The sequence below is a fragment of the Mytilus californianus genome, unplaced genomic scaffold, assembly GCF_021869535.1.
Source record: "Mytilus californianus isolate M0D057914Y unplaced genomic scaffold, xbMytCali1.0.p SCAF_6, whole genome shotgun sequence".
NCBI lineage: Eukaryota > Metazoa > Mollusca > Bivalvia > Mytilida > Mytilidae > Mytilus > Mytilus californianus.
This window is the reverse complement of record NW_026262712.1, coordinates 112,004,349-112,022,000: the sequence shown is the minus strand read 5'-3', so window position 1 is coordinate 112,022,000 and position 17,652 is coordinate 112,004,349. Positions and strand designations below refer to the sequence as shown.

The following is a 17,652-nucleotide window of genomic DNA, read 5'->3' as shown; positions in this document are numbered from 1 at the left end:
ATTATAAAAATTATTTAAACGAATTTTTATCAAAGACATGTGTCTTTACAGTTTGTCATGTTCTGGAGTACACACATCAAGTCATAAAGTTTATGAATTAAAAATATACTACAAGAATCTAATCCTTTTGAAGGTTTTAATTTTGTGTTTTTAAACGACCATCTCATTGACGTATAATTAAGATCTCTCATTTATGTTAAATTCTTCAAAAATACAAAGGTCCAAGAGCACAGACGTGTTGGCCCAGAGTCCAGATTAAAATCACTTTATTTTAGTGTGTACAAATAATGGCTTGCACAGCTGCATCCTGATAGATGAAATCAATGACTTAGTTAAGGTTCCAATCTTTCCTAGAATAACAAATAAAACAATAATGTAGCACGACTCAGAAAAAACTAAAAATTCAGCTTTACGAACCCTAACAAAACATACGTGTTCCCTAGTGCTTCAGAAATGCATGAGTTTATGCACCACATGTGACTCATGTTGTATTACTCTCGTGGAAATGTATTAATCAACTTACCAGTGATTAGGCATCTTACAATATGGGATTTAGATATGACAAAAGACAAATACTGGCAAGATTTCTGATTTAAGACATGCACATAAAGATGGTTTTTTTTTAAATTTTAATCTAAAGCAGTATAATAGATAAGAAAACCACAAGGCAAAAAAATGCACTCTAAATACAGAATATCACATGTATCAAAGAATGCTTGCAGTATACTGAAATATTGTTTTTATTGTGAATAATTACTGATGGAGTGGATAGGGGTAACTGATTCCCATTTTCTGTCCCCTACTCCAATGTATTCCCCCTTACTCCAAGACAAAACTCGTCAAAGAAACGTTTCCAGCATATCCCTATTTTAGACTCCCCCCTCATCTCCCAGTTCCCTCCCCATCTTTATCACAAAAATTATCATTATTATCTTCGTATTGTTATATAACTATACATACTATCTAAGCAAGCATAAATTTAGTATCCTGTCCAAAGAATAACGATATAAAGATAATTGAATTTTTACATGATTTTGACCTAGATTAGAAATCATTTACTGTTATCAGGTATATCAAAATTGGACGGGACCTAAGAGACAGTTCGTCAAATCTAATTCTGGAGGAGACAGGGGTGCTACTAGTTCTAAAAAGACATCTCTTTACTCGGCTGATGAATCTGACAGTTTAGCGGGACTATCGCCACAACGAACTGATGCTTCTGTAAGTGCTGATAAGAACAATTATATTAATTGTTCAGACTAGATATTGTTTCTGTCTTGTTTTGAATATACTATAAACATAGACATTTTGGTGTGTAACTAATTTGGCAATTTTAATGCATTGCATACACTTTTGTGCTACTGTTAAATTCATGCATCAAGCGATGAATTAAGCTGTCACATCAATATTGTCACTGTCTACAATCTATTGGTTGGAGGAAGGGGGATTTGTGCACATTTTATGTAATCAGGTAATAAGCAAAAATAACCCCCTGCACAAATATTTCAATGTTTACAGTAAACTGAATTGATGATGTTGTTTCCTATTGAATATGAGTGTTTCAGAAAATATATGATTATTAAAAGATCCAATAAGACATACAATTCAAAAACCTAAATAAACATATATGATAAAGTATACACTTTTTGACTGGTTATGAGGGTAATAGTAAGTTTGTTATCCCTTAGATACAAACTATTGCGAGGCGGAACCTTTGAGGGTAAAGATCATTTACATACTCTTAATTTGACCAAATATTATTAAAAAAACAAGTTTGCAATTGAATTGGTTTTTTTTTGTTTTGTTTTTTTTTTTATTATAAGTATAAAATTTTGCCATAAAACCATACATATCGGTAACTTGTGAAATAACAAAAACATGTAATAATTTCATAATTTTGTTCAAAAAAGTAAAATTGTATAAATCCATGAAATGTATGTATGATTCATTGTTTAAAAGAGAATAATAAAATTTTAAACTTTTGATTATTAATAAGAAGGAAGGTTTTTTCCCAAATTTTTCTCTCAATTTTATTTCGTAGAGAGAGATAAAGCAATATAAAGTTGAAAATATGCTAACATAGTTAAGTAGACATTTTTAAACACATTAGACCTTAATTATTAGGATCTCGATCAGTATTCCAGATTTAAAAATAATATGGCAGATAGTTAAAGTAAGTTTAAATCATATCACACATTTATTCGGAGTTGTACTTCAACTTTATTATTTTGTATGTTTCCTCATTAATCCATTTATCATGAAAATTTAAAAGTGAATTGAATAAACTAATCAGGAATCAGTTCATCTATCTACACGTTTGATTTGAGACCTAAATTAGTTGTGAATATGTGGAAGCAGCATAAGTCAATGCTTTGTTATGGAGATGTGATATGGATTTCAATTAGTTAACTATCTATATCAAGTTTTAGGGAGTTGATTTTATTTGTTCCACAGAAACACGTCTGATTTCCTTTCTATCTGACATGATCTTTACAGGTCTGTTTAATTAGCACTAACATCCTTACATTGAATTATCATTGATACAACTTTTCTGCAATAGTTTTGAAGAAAGTTTAATTTTTCACACTTATTGGAACGTTACTATAAAATGTTTTATAATGATGATTTGGTGGTCCTTGATTTCATACACTGCATGTACAATTGATATGTTGATTCTGATGATCTTTTTTAAACAGTTACTTCCCTTAGAAGGACAACAGTGAACACAATCAGTCCCAAGTTGATAGAAGCTGTCTTTAATTGTAATTTACTCGTTATTTGTTAGTACTTTAAAATGCTGTTAATTGACGTTTTTTTTTCAATAAAAAGAAAACCAGGCAGTTATAAATTTATAATAATGGGCTATCGGTAATTGTAGGTAAAATGTACACCACTGCCTTTGCCCTTTCTTAGGTACCTTTAAGAACATGCACGTTAAAAAGAAATTAAAATTACGAAACAAATAAATTTTACTAAAATAAAGTTGGATTTTTGAAAATGGTAAGTTTTTTTAATTGTTGATGCTTTAAATTGAAATTATTTTTTTTTCTGAAATTATTTGCATAGTTACTAAGCACAGTTTGAAAATTGAATAAAAAGTGTTGTAGGTTTTTATTTCTTTGTCCATTAAAAATTAGCGTTTATCTGATGGAAAAGGAGGATATGGTGTATGATTTCACGATCCAAGTCCAAACTTTTTCATTTGGAGTGCACTATTGGGTAAGGGATAATACACTAATACAGTGGAAATCAACAAACCTTTATTGGGGACATTCCTACACAGATTCGTTGATTTTTATATATCGTTAAAATGTTATGACACAACAGATCGATTCCTTTGAAATCATCAACATTCCAAATAATAATCAAATATTCAGACATATCATATACACGATTTCATCATTTTCTTAATTTTTTATATTTATACACATCTGCATATATACAAATATCATTATTTTATTTAAACAATAAAGTGCTGCCATATTGTATGTAAATTTGCCATGAAATATATTTTTACATATCAAAATTTGTATTTAGACAAATATTTCATCTTCACAAAGTGATATATCCAACATTATAGGCCATTATTTATTTTCATCATGTATTTTTTTCACCAAAAATATAATTGAATTTTCTGATATCCTGAGAACTAAATGAAGACCTTTAATTTGTTCCTTCTATATTTCCCTTTACCCAAGAGTGCAAGTTGTTTAAAGGAGACAATTAATGTCTTGAACAATATTCAACTAAGCAATGTTACATTCTGGTAATACCAAATGCACTGACATTAAATGTATTTTCTGATTCTAAATTATATAAGATTGTTTCTAGATATAAGAAGATGTGGTATGAGTGTATACTAAAGTAGAAAAGTTAGAAGTGTTACTTTTCTAAACACAAAAACATATAAGCAGTTTTGTCATGATATGATACTCAACTATTTATATTAAAATTCTTCAAGATGTGATATATCTTGTCTAAACTGTAAGACGAACTGCCATTTTGGGATTAATATCTTTGGTCAGACAAATAAGTTTTGATTTAAAACTTTCATAAAGATGTAATATTGTTTTGTGTATAATTCTATAATAAGTCTATTTACTGTTTGTCTGAAGATCTTCGAACAAGTAATTTTTCATAGGAATTCTAGTACTTGCAACAAATTAAAGTATTAATGTTTACTGTACCTTCAGAATTCTGTAAGTTGTAAATATTATCACCTTGACTATTTTAATCAATAATTTTCAAACACATTCATTTTGTTATGGAAACAAAATGATTTCAGCTAAACTTAAATGAAGCAGCACACTTAATGTTTACCTTTGAAAATTACTTTTTGAGGAAACCAGGTCAGATAGTAACTACTACTTTTGTTTGTATGATGTCCATGTTTGTTATCATAATTATTGCAATAATATCTACCATCAGGGACATAAGTTTATATCATTTCGTTACATTGACATCTAAATATATAAGAATAAAATATATAAGATTTAATTCTATTGAGAATTTTCTTCCTTTTCGTTATAACAGAGGGGATAAGGATTACCTTGAGTTGTTGAATGAAATGTGATGTCAAGACTTTCATGTATAGGGTTGCTGTGTGGTCCACCCCTATATATACCTCATAGGGTGAATGTACATAAGACAAATACCCAAACTTTATGGAAAAATAAAGAACAGCCTATGAAATTGATATAAGAGACTCTAGTCAAATGAAGCTCGGGATCTAGCCACATTATTATTTCATATCATATATAAAAAGAAGATGTGGTATGATGGCCAATGAGATTACTCTCCAGAAAAGACCAAATCACATAGAAATTAACAACTATAGGTCACCGTACAGCCTTCAACAATGAGAAAGCCCAAACCATATAGTCCGCTATAAAAGGCCCGAAATGCCAAATGTAAAACAATTCAAACTAGGAAACTAACGGCCTAATTTATGTACAAAGCAAATATGTATCACAGCAACAAACGACAACCACTGAATTACAGGTTCCTGACTTAGGACAGGCACTTACAGATTGTGGGGGGGAGGGTTAAAGTAGTTTGAAGGAGCCAACCCTCACCTTACCTGGGACAGTAGTGTAACAGTACAACATAAGAACAAACTATAAAAATCAGTTGAAAAAGGCCTCATCAGATGGATACAAATAGAATATGCATCTAACAAAAACACAAAGTGGACGTGGACGGGTACTTGTACATCCCAACAACAAAAAGACACTAAGTACAGATCTGAGATGTAATCACAGTTACTGCCAACTAGTTCAAAGGAAATAACAACTAATAAAAAAAATAATGCATCTAAGACTAAATTATCAATCAGTACACATCAAACATCCAATGGATTTAGTGTAAAGACGTCATAAACAGTCAGAGAAAACACATGACCTTGTGCAATGCCAAGATACAGGTATCGACAGATTGTAGAGTCATAAATGTGCAAATGTATATAACAATAACATTTAGTTTAATTTTGATTTACTGATAACAAATCAATATTAATACCAATATTCAAAGATCTAATTACAGTGTTGAATTGGTAACCTTTTCGAATAGGTTTATTTAAAGGATCGATAAGTTTACCCGGATCGTGTCTAAATTTCCGTGCCCGGAAAACAGTATCTCTGTAAAAATGACGATGTGTTATCCCGTTTGAAATAAGTTTCTACAGGTACAACCAAACTTCAAAACCAAATCTTTATATCTATGGATGAATTTAGTAAAGGTTTTAAGTAATTTGTGGTAACCAAGTCCCTGACTTTATAATTTACCAGTTATACATAGATTACGTTCATTAAAACCCAAAACGTCACAACAGACACGGGCATAGCGAACGAGTAGTGATATATAAACACCGAAATATGGTGCCAAAGGAACATCACCATCCAAAAAAGGAAAATTAACAATAAGGAACGAAAATTCGTCCCTTTTGTCGTAAATTTTAGTGTAGAGTTTCCCGTGTAAAACTAAAATGTCTACATCTAGGAAAGGACAGGACAGTTATTACCGTTTATATTTGATTTATTTAAAGTAAGTTCCTATGGGTAAATTTGGGCTGTATATTTAGAAAAATTCTTGAATATTTAACGAAACAATATCATCAAGATAACGGTAAGTGTTGTTTAATTTATCAATTAAATGCAATTTAGACGAGTCTTTACTGAGTTTGGTCATAAACTGTGATTCACAACAGTACAAATACAAGTCTGTTATTAAAGGGGCGCAGTTGGTGCCCATAGGAAAACCTGCAACCTGTCGATAAACTTTATTGCCGTAACGTACATAAATATTATCAAGGAGAAAATTATCAGCTTCAATCATCTCATCACACCTCCAGTAGGTATATCTAGCATATTTACCTTTCTCATTAGAGAAGAAGGCTTTAAATGAATTGCAGCAACTATATTTGCATTCAGATTTACCAAACGACCATTTAATTAAATAGGAAAACTTTTGTTTGATAATATTGTGTGGAAGTGCAGTGGTAAGAGTTGAAAAGTCAAAACTATCAACAGAATCAAAAGGAACATCAAAAGCACGTAATTTATCTAAAACATCCTAAGATTTTTTTACACTCCAAAAATAGTTAATTCCACTATCTTCATATATTTTATTACAAAAGTTAATGATAAGTTCTTTGAAAGTAGTTAAGGAACTAGTTACTGATGTAGATATGCAAATTTACACTACAACATACTGCCTAACTTACATATTAATGTCTAATTGATGCATACCCTAGGTCTTGTTTTATTCATTAACATGTGAGTTTTAATTTACAAAACAATCGTATGGTAAAAGACATTTGCTTTGCATTCTTGTCATCTACATAAACATAAATTAGTGTGGTATTGATGCCAATGAGATAACTATAGGACAAGGAATAATAACAGGTCACAAAGCATTCAAAAATCACTCTCAAATCAAACTGTTTAGTAAGCTATAGCTAGAAAAGGGTGTGGGTTAACAAAAAGTGAAATAATTTCAAAAGAGAAAACAAATGACCTGATTTATATTTATGTTTTGCCATTACGTCGTCTGATCTTTTAAGTACCGAACGTGACTTATTCCCGATTGTGACTGTTTTGCTGAGGGTGAATTCGCATTGCTATAAGACGTGTCACGGTATTTTTCTATCCAAAATCCATGTATTTAGTTTTGATGTTATATTTGTTATTCTCATCGGATTTTGTCAAATGTCTTATCGTTCGTAGTTGTAAATCTTATTTTTGCTGTTCTATTCGTGTGTTACGGTAAAGATAATTAATCACCCAGTTCGTTTATAAGATTTTAGTTTGGGTCAGCTAAATTTATACGATGTATTTGGTCATCAGTTTGATTTAGAAGAAATACCGACATAGCTTGATAATACAATTAATTATCTTATTACTACCACAATTAATAAGTATTGTGATTTTCATTGTTATTAATACATGTTATATCAGTATTACAAACCTAATCTTGAACTCTATCCTATTTTTGGGAAATTTATAGAAATTTAAATGTGACGTCACGATTTCTTCGGCTAACATTTAATACGTTGTTCGGCTGTGCCTTTTTATGTGCTGATTTAGGTTGCTTTATGTATTCGTTTTTATTCTGTAGTTAGTCACAGTCACCACATCGGTGTTAACATGTATATCTATTATATAGTCATTTTTATAAATTTACTGTTTGCAAAAGTATGAATTATTCTAAATACTAAGGATTTTCTTATCCCAGGCATATAACCTTAGCAGTATTTGGCACACCTTTTTGGAACTTTTGGTCCTCAATGCTCTTCAACTTTGTACTTCTTTTGGCTTTCGAACTTTTTTGATCTGAGCGTCACTGATGGGTCTTATGTAGACGAAACGCGCGTCTGGCTTATTAAATTATAAGCCTGGTACCTTTTGATAGCTATTATTTGTGTGTGTCTCCGTCCTGTATGTTCTCCCATTTATTTGTATTGTAGTCCTGTCATGTTATCTTGTTATTTTAATGTTATATTTAACATTGCCATAAAAGCGGGTTCAACCCACCATTTTTTCTTAAAATGTCCTGTACCAAGTCAGGAAAATGGCCATTGTTATATCATAGTTCGTTTCTGTGTGTGTTGCATTTTAGTGTTGAGTTTCTGTTGTGTCGTTGTTCTCCTCTTATATTTGATGTGTTTCCCTCAGTTTTAGTTTGTAACCCGGATTTGTTTTACCTTACTGTATTTCTTCTGATTATTATTCTTTTTCCGCCAAACTCTGACGATGTTAGCAGCCTTAACCGTAAGACGTGTCGCTTTCATGTTCACACTTTGTAACGGTGTCATAAATAACTATCCGGAACTCACCCTGTGAGTCGAAAAATTTTGTCGGTTCGGAGTAATCCCTCCGAAACCAAAAAACCTTGTTATCATTCAAACACCGTAACCGTAATAGGTAGAAAAAAACCGAAGTGTGCAGGACCAGACCCTGGTTCTTCGTTACATTTTGATCGAAAAGATTCAACGACTCATTGGTAGGGTTATGCCCCTAAGAAAATTAACCGCAGTCGGTTGGCCACCAAAGCTCAGAAACCGTAAGTCGTAGACACCTAGGATCTTCACTAATCATCATCAATTTATGTGACTTTGAAAAATTCCTCAAGGTCAAATTTGTATGTTGACCTTGACCTTTGACCTAACACCTTGTTATGCGATTATCTCAGCAACCTTAATACTTACAGAAGTGTTGAATAGTGGAAAATGTTTGGGTCATTAATGCGCAACTTTGCTACATTTGACCGAAGAGATTTGATCTTTCTGTAAGGGGCATAACCCCTGTTTTAGGTTTCTGAAAAGACAATACCAGCTTTTACTATATAACAAAAGGTCCTACGCCCATGGGATCTTCAGCAATGACATTGAGGACTAATGACCTTGACAAAGGTCACAAGGTCAAAGGTCAAGGTCATGTCTCAGATAACGAATTATGTGTTTTTGACCTTATTTAAAGGATTTTAGTGTGTTTTAAAGGTTTTTAAGGTTGACCTTGACCTTTGACCTTAAAACCTTTTATCATATATCGCAAAAACGATTAAACTTACAGAAATCGTAAATAGTGAAAAATGTTTGAATCATCAAGGCGCAACTTTTTTATATTTTGACCAAAGATATTTGACCTATTCGTAAGGAGCAGAACCCCTGTTAACTGTTTCTGAGAAGACAACATTAACTTTAACTCTCGATCCAAAGGTCCTAGACCCATGGGGTCTTTTGTAATGACATCATGGACCAATTATTTTGACAAAAGTCATAAGGTCAAAAGTCATGGTCATGTCCAAAATAGCGAATTTTGTGTTTTTTGACAAATTTTAAGGGTTTTATGTGTGTTTTTGAACTTTTCAATGCATTCTACGCCTATTATAACATATATTTTACATAAAGAAAAGGAAAGACCTCTCAATTTTTAATTTTATCTGTATTTTGCAAACATTTCGGAATTTTGGGTCATCAATGCTCTTTAACTTTCTAGATTGTACTTTATATGACCTTTTTAACTTTTTTGATGAGGTTGTAACTGATGAGTCAACGCGCGACTGGCGTACACAATTCTAATCCTTTAAAAGGATAAAAAAGAATATGGCAAAATGCTTTCTTTTTTTGTTTTTTGACACATTGCATGGTTGTCTAATTGACCTAAACTCCGTATCGTATTGTGTATAAAAATATGAAGATGCAGTATGATTGCCAATGAGTCAACTCTCTACCAGAGAACAAATGACGTAGAAGTTAGCAATTATATGTAACCGTACAGCCGTCAACAATCAAAATAGCAAACTTTACAAGACCCCCAAATGAAAATGAAACACAATTAGAACTAGAAAAACCTAAGGCCTGATTTATGCACAGAAACAATTAACAGGAACACCCAAGACACAGTATACAAATCTGTGAGTACTCGTAGTTACTGAAAGCTAGTTTAATTCCAATAACAACTAATTAAAATATTATGTATCTAAGACTTTAATCTCAATCAGTACACATCAAGATCAAATAGATTTAGTGTAAAGATGTCATTAACCGTCAGAGAAAAACATACTCTTGTGCAATGTCGTGATTAGATATAGGAAGATGTGGTATGAGTGCCAATGAGACAACTCTCCATCCAAGTTACAATTTATAAAAGTATACCATTATAGGTCAAGGTACGGCCTTCAACACGGAGCATTGTTTATATGTGTATTTGGTAACAACATCAATATTATACCGATAAAAACAATATTCAAAAATATGCATCAAGACATGATATTGACCGCACACACATATTTTGATAGCAATGATAGTATAACATATCCATGATAGACAATTATGATATTAATGCTGTGTATTATTTATGAAATAATTCACGGAAGCCGTAGACTTGTTTTGTTGGAAATTTTAATTTACACACGGCCCAGGCAATGTGTGAATTTCCAACAAATCTATGGCTTCTATGAATTATTTCGATTCTAATATGACAAATACGGTTATTTAAAATAAATTGAAGCGAAGGTAAGATTGCCGTGTGTATGGCTGTTCTATTTTACCCGCTATTACCCGCTGAAAGGTACAAATTTCAAATAAATATAAGTCTTGCAGGGAATATTTCTTAAATAACCACTAAAAAATGTGTTCAATCCCCATAATTCTTAACGCAAACATTTTTTCGTAGGCTACTATTTACTGTCAAATCCACAGTATACATGTCGTAACTAAGGAGTCAAGCCGCCATATCACTGAAATCCACAAATGATCGAATAATGCAATAGAATAAACAAGAGGCTGTCAGAGTGACAGCAAACCGGATTTTCCTGCAGAGGTCGAACCCTGAACAGTTGAGCAAGTATGGAAACTACATTTAAGCTTAACACAGCTCTGAATTTGGATTTTGACACAGCATAGGTTTATGACACAAAATGAATGTGGTCAAAGAACTGAAATATTTGAAATTGGACATTTAAATACTATTATGGTCCAATATCCAAAATCTAAGTACATATTAGAATCAGCATATCAAAGAACCCCAAGAATTCAATGTTTGATAAAATCAGACAAAAGTTTGCTTTAGGAACCTTTGGCCTCCAAACGGACCAATTTGATAAAGGGGCCCGAAATCCAAAATCTCTCAATACATGGTTAGATTCAGCATTTCAAAGAACCCCATAAATTCAATTTTTGTTGAATCAAACAAAGTTTAATTTTGGACCCTGATTTTGACCAACTTGAAAACTGGGCCCAAAAATCTAATATTTAAATACAGGTTTAGATTCTGCATTTGAAAGAACCCTATATATATTTAATTTATGTTGAAATGAAACACAGGTTAATTTTATCCGTAGTATTTTCTGTGTAAAGGGAAATAACTCAAACTGGATAAATAGTTCTCTAAAATAAGATATGATGCAATTTTTCAAATTATAATCAATAATATAATAACAACAACCAGTGATGATGACTAAGTTCTCTAAAATAAGATATGATTTAACATTCAAACATTGTTAGAACAGCATATCAAAGAACCAAAGAATTCAATTTTTGATGAAATTAAACAAAAGTTTAATTTAGGACCCTTTGGACCTCAATGTGGTATTATCTTATTAATAATGAAAAGAAATACAGGTTTAGATTAAGCATTTCAAAGAACCCTATGTATATTCAATTTATGTTGAAATCAAATACAGTTTAATTTTGGACCCCGATTTGGACCAACTTTGAAAACTGGGCCCTAAAATCAGAAATCTAAATATATGTTTATCAATAGACAATATAAGCTTAGTTTTTAAAGGAGTTCACTTCATCAAAAAAAAAATATAGCATTCAGAAAACTAGTTTTTTACAGAATAACAAACAAACTTGCCACAAAATTCTTCAAACAATTTACCAAAGAAAAGAAGAAAAAAATCCAGAATTTTATTTATCATTAATACAATGTCTTTTCAAAATCTATAAAACTTATAAGTAACAAGAAATAATTGTAACAGAATGCTGTTACGAAGTCTCCCAAACAAAGCTCCAATAATTCGTCATTCCCATGGTCGCCTGACATTGGGAAAAGTCCAGTACAAATTGGTTTGTGATATGCATAAGTGACGCCTATGGGTTGACGCTGAATGTCATTCCAATCTTCTTGAAATTACGAACAGGAATATATATGGTTTAGGGTCGGAGATCTCGACCGTTTACAAGTTCTCAAGGGGGGGGGGGGGGGGGGGGGGTGATCCCCAGGGGACTCGCCCTTTATTTCATATGATTTGTTTTTTTGTCCCATACAAGAATATATATGGTTTAGGGGTGGGGATCTCGCCCGTTTACAAGTTCTTAAACAAGAAGGGGGTAGAGGTGACCCCAGGGGACTCGCCTTATATTTCATTTGATTTGTTTTATTGTCCCTTACAAGAATATATATGGTTTCGGGGTGGGGATCTTGATCGTTTAGAAGTTTTCAAAAAGAAGGGGGGTGGGGGTATTGTCCCATACAAGAATATATATTTGGTTTAGGGGTAGGGATCTCAACCGTTTACAAGTTCTCAAACAGGAGGGGGTGGGGGTGACCCCAGGGGACTCGCCTTTTATTTCATTTGTGTAGTTTTATTGTCCCATACAAGAATATATATGGTTTTGGGGTGGGGATCTAGACCGTTAATAAGTTTTCAAAAAGAAGGGGTTAGGGGTGACCCCCTGGACTTCCCCTATATTTCATTTGATTTGTGTTATTGTACCATTCAAGAATATATATGATTTAGGGGTGGGGATCTCAACCGTTTACAAGTTCTCAAACAGGAGGGGATGATGGTGACCCAGGGGGACTCGCCTTATATTTCATTTGATGTGTTTTATTGTCCCGTACAAGAATATATATGGTTTCGGCGTGGGGATCTTGACCATTTACAAGTTTCAAAAAAAAAAAGGGGATGGGGGTTACCCCAGGGGACTTCACCTCAATTTCATTTGATTAGTTTTATTGTCCCAATCAAGAATATATATGGTTTAGGGGTGGGGATCTCGACCGTTTACAAGTTATCAAAAAGAAGTGGCCGGGGGTTACCCCCATTGACTTCCCCTATATTTCATTTGATTTGTGTTATTGTCCCATACGAGAATATATATGGCTAAGGGGTGGGGATCTCGACCGTTTACAAGTTCTTAAACAGGAGGGGGTAGTGTGACCCCAGGGGACTCGCCTTATATTTCATTTGATTTGTTTTTTTGTCCCATACAAGAATATATATGGTTTCGGGGTGGGGATCTTGACCGTTTACAAGTTTTCAAAAAGAAGTGGGCTGGGGGTTTACGCCAGAGGACTTCCCCTCAATTTCATTTAATTTGTTTTATTGTCCCATTCAAGAATATATATGGTTTAGGGGCGGGGATCTCGACCGTTTACAAGTTCTTAAACAGGAGGGGGTAGTGTGACCCCAGGGGACTCGCCTTATATTTCATTTGATTTGTTTTTTTGTCCCATACAAGAATATATATGGTTTCGGGGTGGGGATCTTGACCGTTAACAAGTTATCAAAAAGAAGGGGGGTGGGGATTACCCCCATGGACTTCCCCTGTATTTCATTAGATTTGTTTTATTGTCCCATACAAGAATATATATGGTTTCGGGGTGGGGATCTCGACCGTTTACAAGTTCTCAAACAGGAGGGGGTGGGGTTGACCCCAGGAGACTCGCCTTTTATTTCATTTGATTAGTTTTATTGTCCCATACAAAAATATATATGGTTTCGGGATGGGGATCTTGACCGTTTACAAGTTTTCAAAAAGAAGGGGGGTGTGGGTGTCCCCCCTTGACTTCCCTTATATTTAATTTGATTTGTGTTATTGTCCCATTCAAGAATACATATTGTTTAGGGTCGGGGATCTCGACCGTTTACAAGTTCTTAAACAAGAGGGGGTGGAGGTGACCCCAGGGGACTCGCCTTATATTTCATTTGATTTGTTTTATTGTCCCTTAAAGAAAATATATGGTTTCGGGGTTGGGATCTTGACCGTTTACAGGTTTTCAAAAAGAAGGGGGTGGGGGTATTGTCCCATACAAGAATATATATATGGTTTAGGGGTAGGGATCTCGACCGTTTACAAGTTCTCAAACAGGAGGGGGTGGGGTGACCCCAGGGGACTCACCTTTTATTTCATTTGTGTAGTTTTATTGTCCCATACAAGAATATATATGGTGTTGGGATGGGGATCTAGACCGTTTAAAAGTCTTCAAAAAGAAGGGGTTAGGGGGTGACCCCCTGGACTTCCCCTATATTTCATTTGATTTGTGTTATTGTCCCATTCAAGAATATAAATGGTTTAGGGGTGGGGATCTCAACCGTTTACAAGTTCTTAAACAGGAGGGGGTGATGGTGACCCAGGGGGACTCGCCTTATATTTCATTTGATTTGTTTTATTGTCCCGTACAAGAATATATATGGTTTCGGCGTGGGGATCTTGACCATTTACAAGTTTTCAAAAAAAAAAGGATGGGGTTACCCCAGGGGACTTCCCCTCAATTTCATTTGATTTGTTTTATTGTCCTAATCAAGAATGTATATGGTTTAGGGGTGGGGATCTCGACCGTTTACAAGTTATCAAAAAGAAGTGGCCGGGGGTTACCCCCATTGACTTCCCCTATATTTCATTTGATTTGTTTTATTGTCCCATACGAGAATATATATGGTTTAGGGGTGGGGATCTCGACCGTTTACAAGTTCTTAAACAGGAGGGGGTAGTGTGACCCCAGGGGACTCGCCTTATATTTCATTTGATTTGTTTTTTTGTCCGATACAAGAACATATATGGTTTCGGGTTGGGGATCTTGACCGTTTACAAGTTTTCAAAAAGAAGGGGGGGGGGGGGTGGGGGGTAACCCCAGGGACTTCCCCTCAATTTCTTTAAATTTGTTTTATTGTCCCATTCAAGAATATATATGGTTTAGGGTGGGGATCTCGAACGTTTACAAGTTATCAAAAAGAAGGGGGTGGGGGTTACCCCCATGTACCTCCCCTATATTTCATTTTATTTGTTTTATTGTCCCATACAAGAATATATATGGTTTAGGGACGGGGATCTCGACCGTTTACAAGTTCTCAAACAGGATGGGGTGGGGTGACCTCAGGGGACTCGCCTTTTATTTCATTTGATTTGTTTTACTGTTCCATACAAAAATATATATGGTTTCGGGGTGGGGATCTTGACCGTTTACAAGTTTTCAAAAGGAAGGGGGTGGGGGTGACTCCCATTGACTTCCCCTATAATTCGTTTAATTTGTGTTATTGTCCCATACAAGAATATAAATGGTTTAGGGGTGGGGATCTCCACCGTTTACAAGTACTCAAACAGGAGGGGGTTGGGGTGACCCCAGGGGACTCGCCTTTTATTTCATTTGATTAGTTTTATTGTCCCATACAAGAATATATATGGTTTCAGGGTGGGGATCTTGACCGTTTACAAGTTTTCAAAAAGAAGGGGGTGGTGGTGAACCCGGGGACCCCCAATATTTCATTTGATTTGTTTTATTGTCCCATACAAGAATATATATGGTTTAGGGGTGGGTATCTTGACCGTTTACAAGTTATCAAAATGAAGGGGGTGGGGGTTACCCCCATGTACTTCCCCTATATTTTATTTGATTTGTTTTATTGTCCCATACAAGAATATATATGGTTTAGGGGTGGGGATCTCGACCGTTTCCAAGTTTTCAAAAAGAAGGGGGTTGGGGGTGACCCCATGGACTTCCCCTATATTTCATTTGATTTGTGTTATTGTCGCATACAAGAATATATATGGTTTCGGGTTGAGGATCTTGACCGTTTCCAAGTTTTCAAAAAGAAGGGGGTGGGGGTGACTCCATGGACTTCCCCTATATTTCATTTGATTTGTGTTATTGTCCCATACAAGAATATATATGGTTTAGGGGTTGAGATCTCGACCGTTTACAAGTTCTCAATAAGGAGGCGGTTTGGGTGACCCCAGGGGACTCGCCTTTTATTTCATTTGATTAGTTTTCTTGTCCCATACAAGAATTTATATGGTTTCAGGATGGGGATCTTGACCGTTTACAAGTTTTCAAAAAGAAGGGGGTTGAGTGAACCCGGGGACTACCCCAATATTTCATTTGATTTGTTTTATTGTCCCATACAAGAATATATATTGTTTAGGGGTGGGGATCTCGACCGTTTACAAGATAAAGGCACATTCTCAAATTGAAGGGGGTTGGGGGTTAGAATATATATATGGTTTAGGGAGACTTTATTATCTACAAAATGTGTAATAACGAACAGTTAATTTCAAACCTCATTTATACAGTCCTACTAGTGAATTTCAAACTTTATATATAGTCCTACAGATCTTATCAGTAAACAGAAATTTTCAAATAAATCTGTCACTCGAATGATATGATAACAAGAGAAAAATATTTTAAAATACCACTTTTGGATATTAAAAATGGCGATAACTCAAAAAGGAAAAATACTAAAATCGTGAAAATTGACCTAGATCTTCATTAAGTCACAAGAAACAACATATTTGAAAACAAATAATCACAGCATTTTCATGTTATTGAAGAGACACTGTTTGGCAGCCGCCCGTCCGCCGTACATCCCCAAATAAATAACCGATATTTCCTTCGAAAATCCGGTTAAAAATGAAACACACTATCCTCATAACTCCTTTTTACTGTGATATTATCCGAACGTAGGACGTACACGTAACTGAATAACATTCAGCGTAGGAGTTTTCATTCGTATGCAGTCAGGTTTTTACACGACTATAATGCGCTAAGATCATTTATGCAACTTCGCGGAATTTTATTTTATTTTGATTTATACATCTTTTAAGCTCTAGTGCATTAATTCCTCATGTTATGCATCAAAATAGGAATAACGGTTCTGTAGTTTCTTTTTCAATTTAATTTGAACACAACGAAATCGACTTAGTGTTGCACATACGTTATAATACATGTGTATTTACAGGGAGGTAAATAGTAACAGTCATTAGTATGTGCATCACTAAGTCCGCGCATAGTATATATATATTTGTATCGAGAATTTTATCAAGCTGCTGTTTACAGAGCGAAAGAGGCACGTCATATTAGAATTAGGGATAATATAGCAAATTAAATTGATAATAATTTTCCTTAAGCTTTAAATTAGGAAAAACATACATTGTGACAAATATCCATCAGAAACCAAGGGAAGTCAATTCAAGCAACTATACGTTGTCTCAAATAAAAACATATCACGTCTCTTCGTTTTGATATTTTACAAGTAAACAAGCTGTATAGTGGCAAATATTGTTAACAATTAATATGAACGAAACATAATTAAGTGCATACCTTGCTTCTTCTGCGTGTACACTTGAAGTGTTAAAATGAATATGATTTACTTTGTTTATCACTACTATGGAGACGTGCTCATTGGGTTGGAACTGAAATTTTTTTTATTGATATTTTTAGATATGCTTCCTTGTGTACATTTAGATCTGTATTATAGATTAGTTTTATGGGTAATTTTAAATAAATGTCGAATTTTCAGAACACTTATGATAATAAATTTTATTTTTCTTGGAAAAAAGGAAGTTGTTTTTAGGGACCTTCCGTTTAAAATTTTCCTTGGAGTTCTTTTTTTTTTTGTTATTTTACTTTTTACTGCATGTAATTGATT

General features: G+C 33.9%; 1 protein-coding gene across 1 annotated transcript in view; it reads right to left on the bottom strand.

Moving 5' to 3' along the window:
• LOC127706724 (uncharacterized) overlaps positions 1-17,395 on the bottom strand; it is a 74,724-nt gene extending 57,329 nt beyond the window's left edge. The window contains exon 1 of the mRNA XM_052211382.1: positions 17,325-17,395. The gene's annotated coding sequence lies outside the window, so the exon portion shown is untranslated. The remainder of the gene's footprint in view (positions 1-17,324) is intronic.
• Between the last annotated feature and the right edge of the window lie 257 nt (positions 17,396-17,652).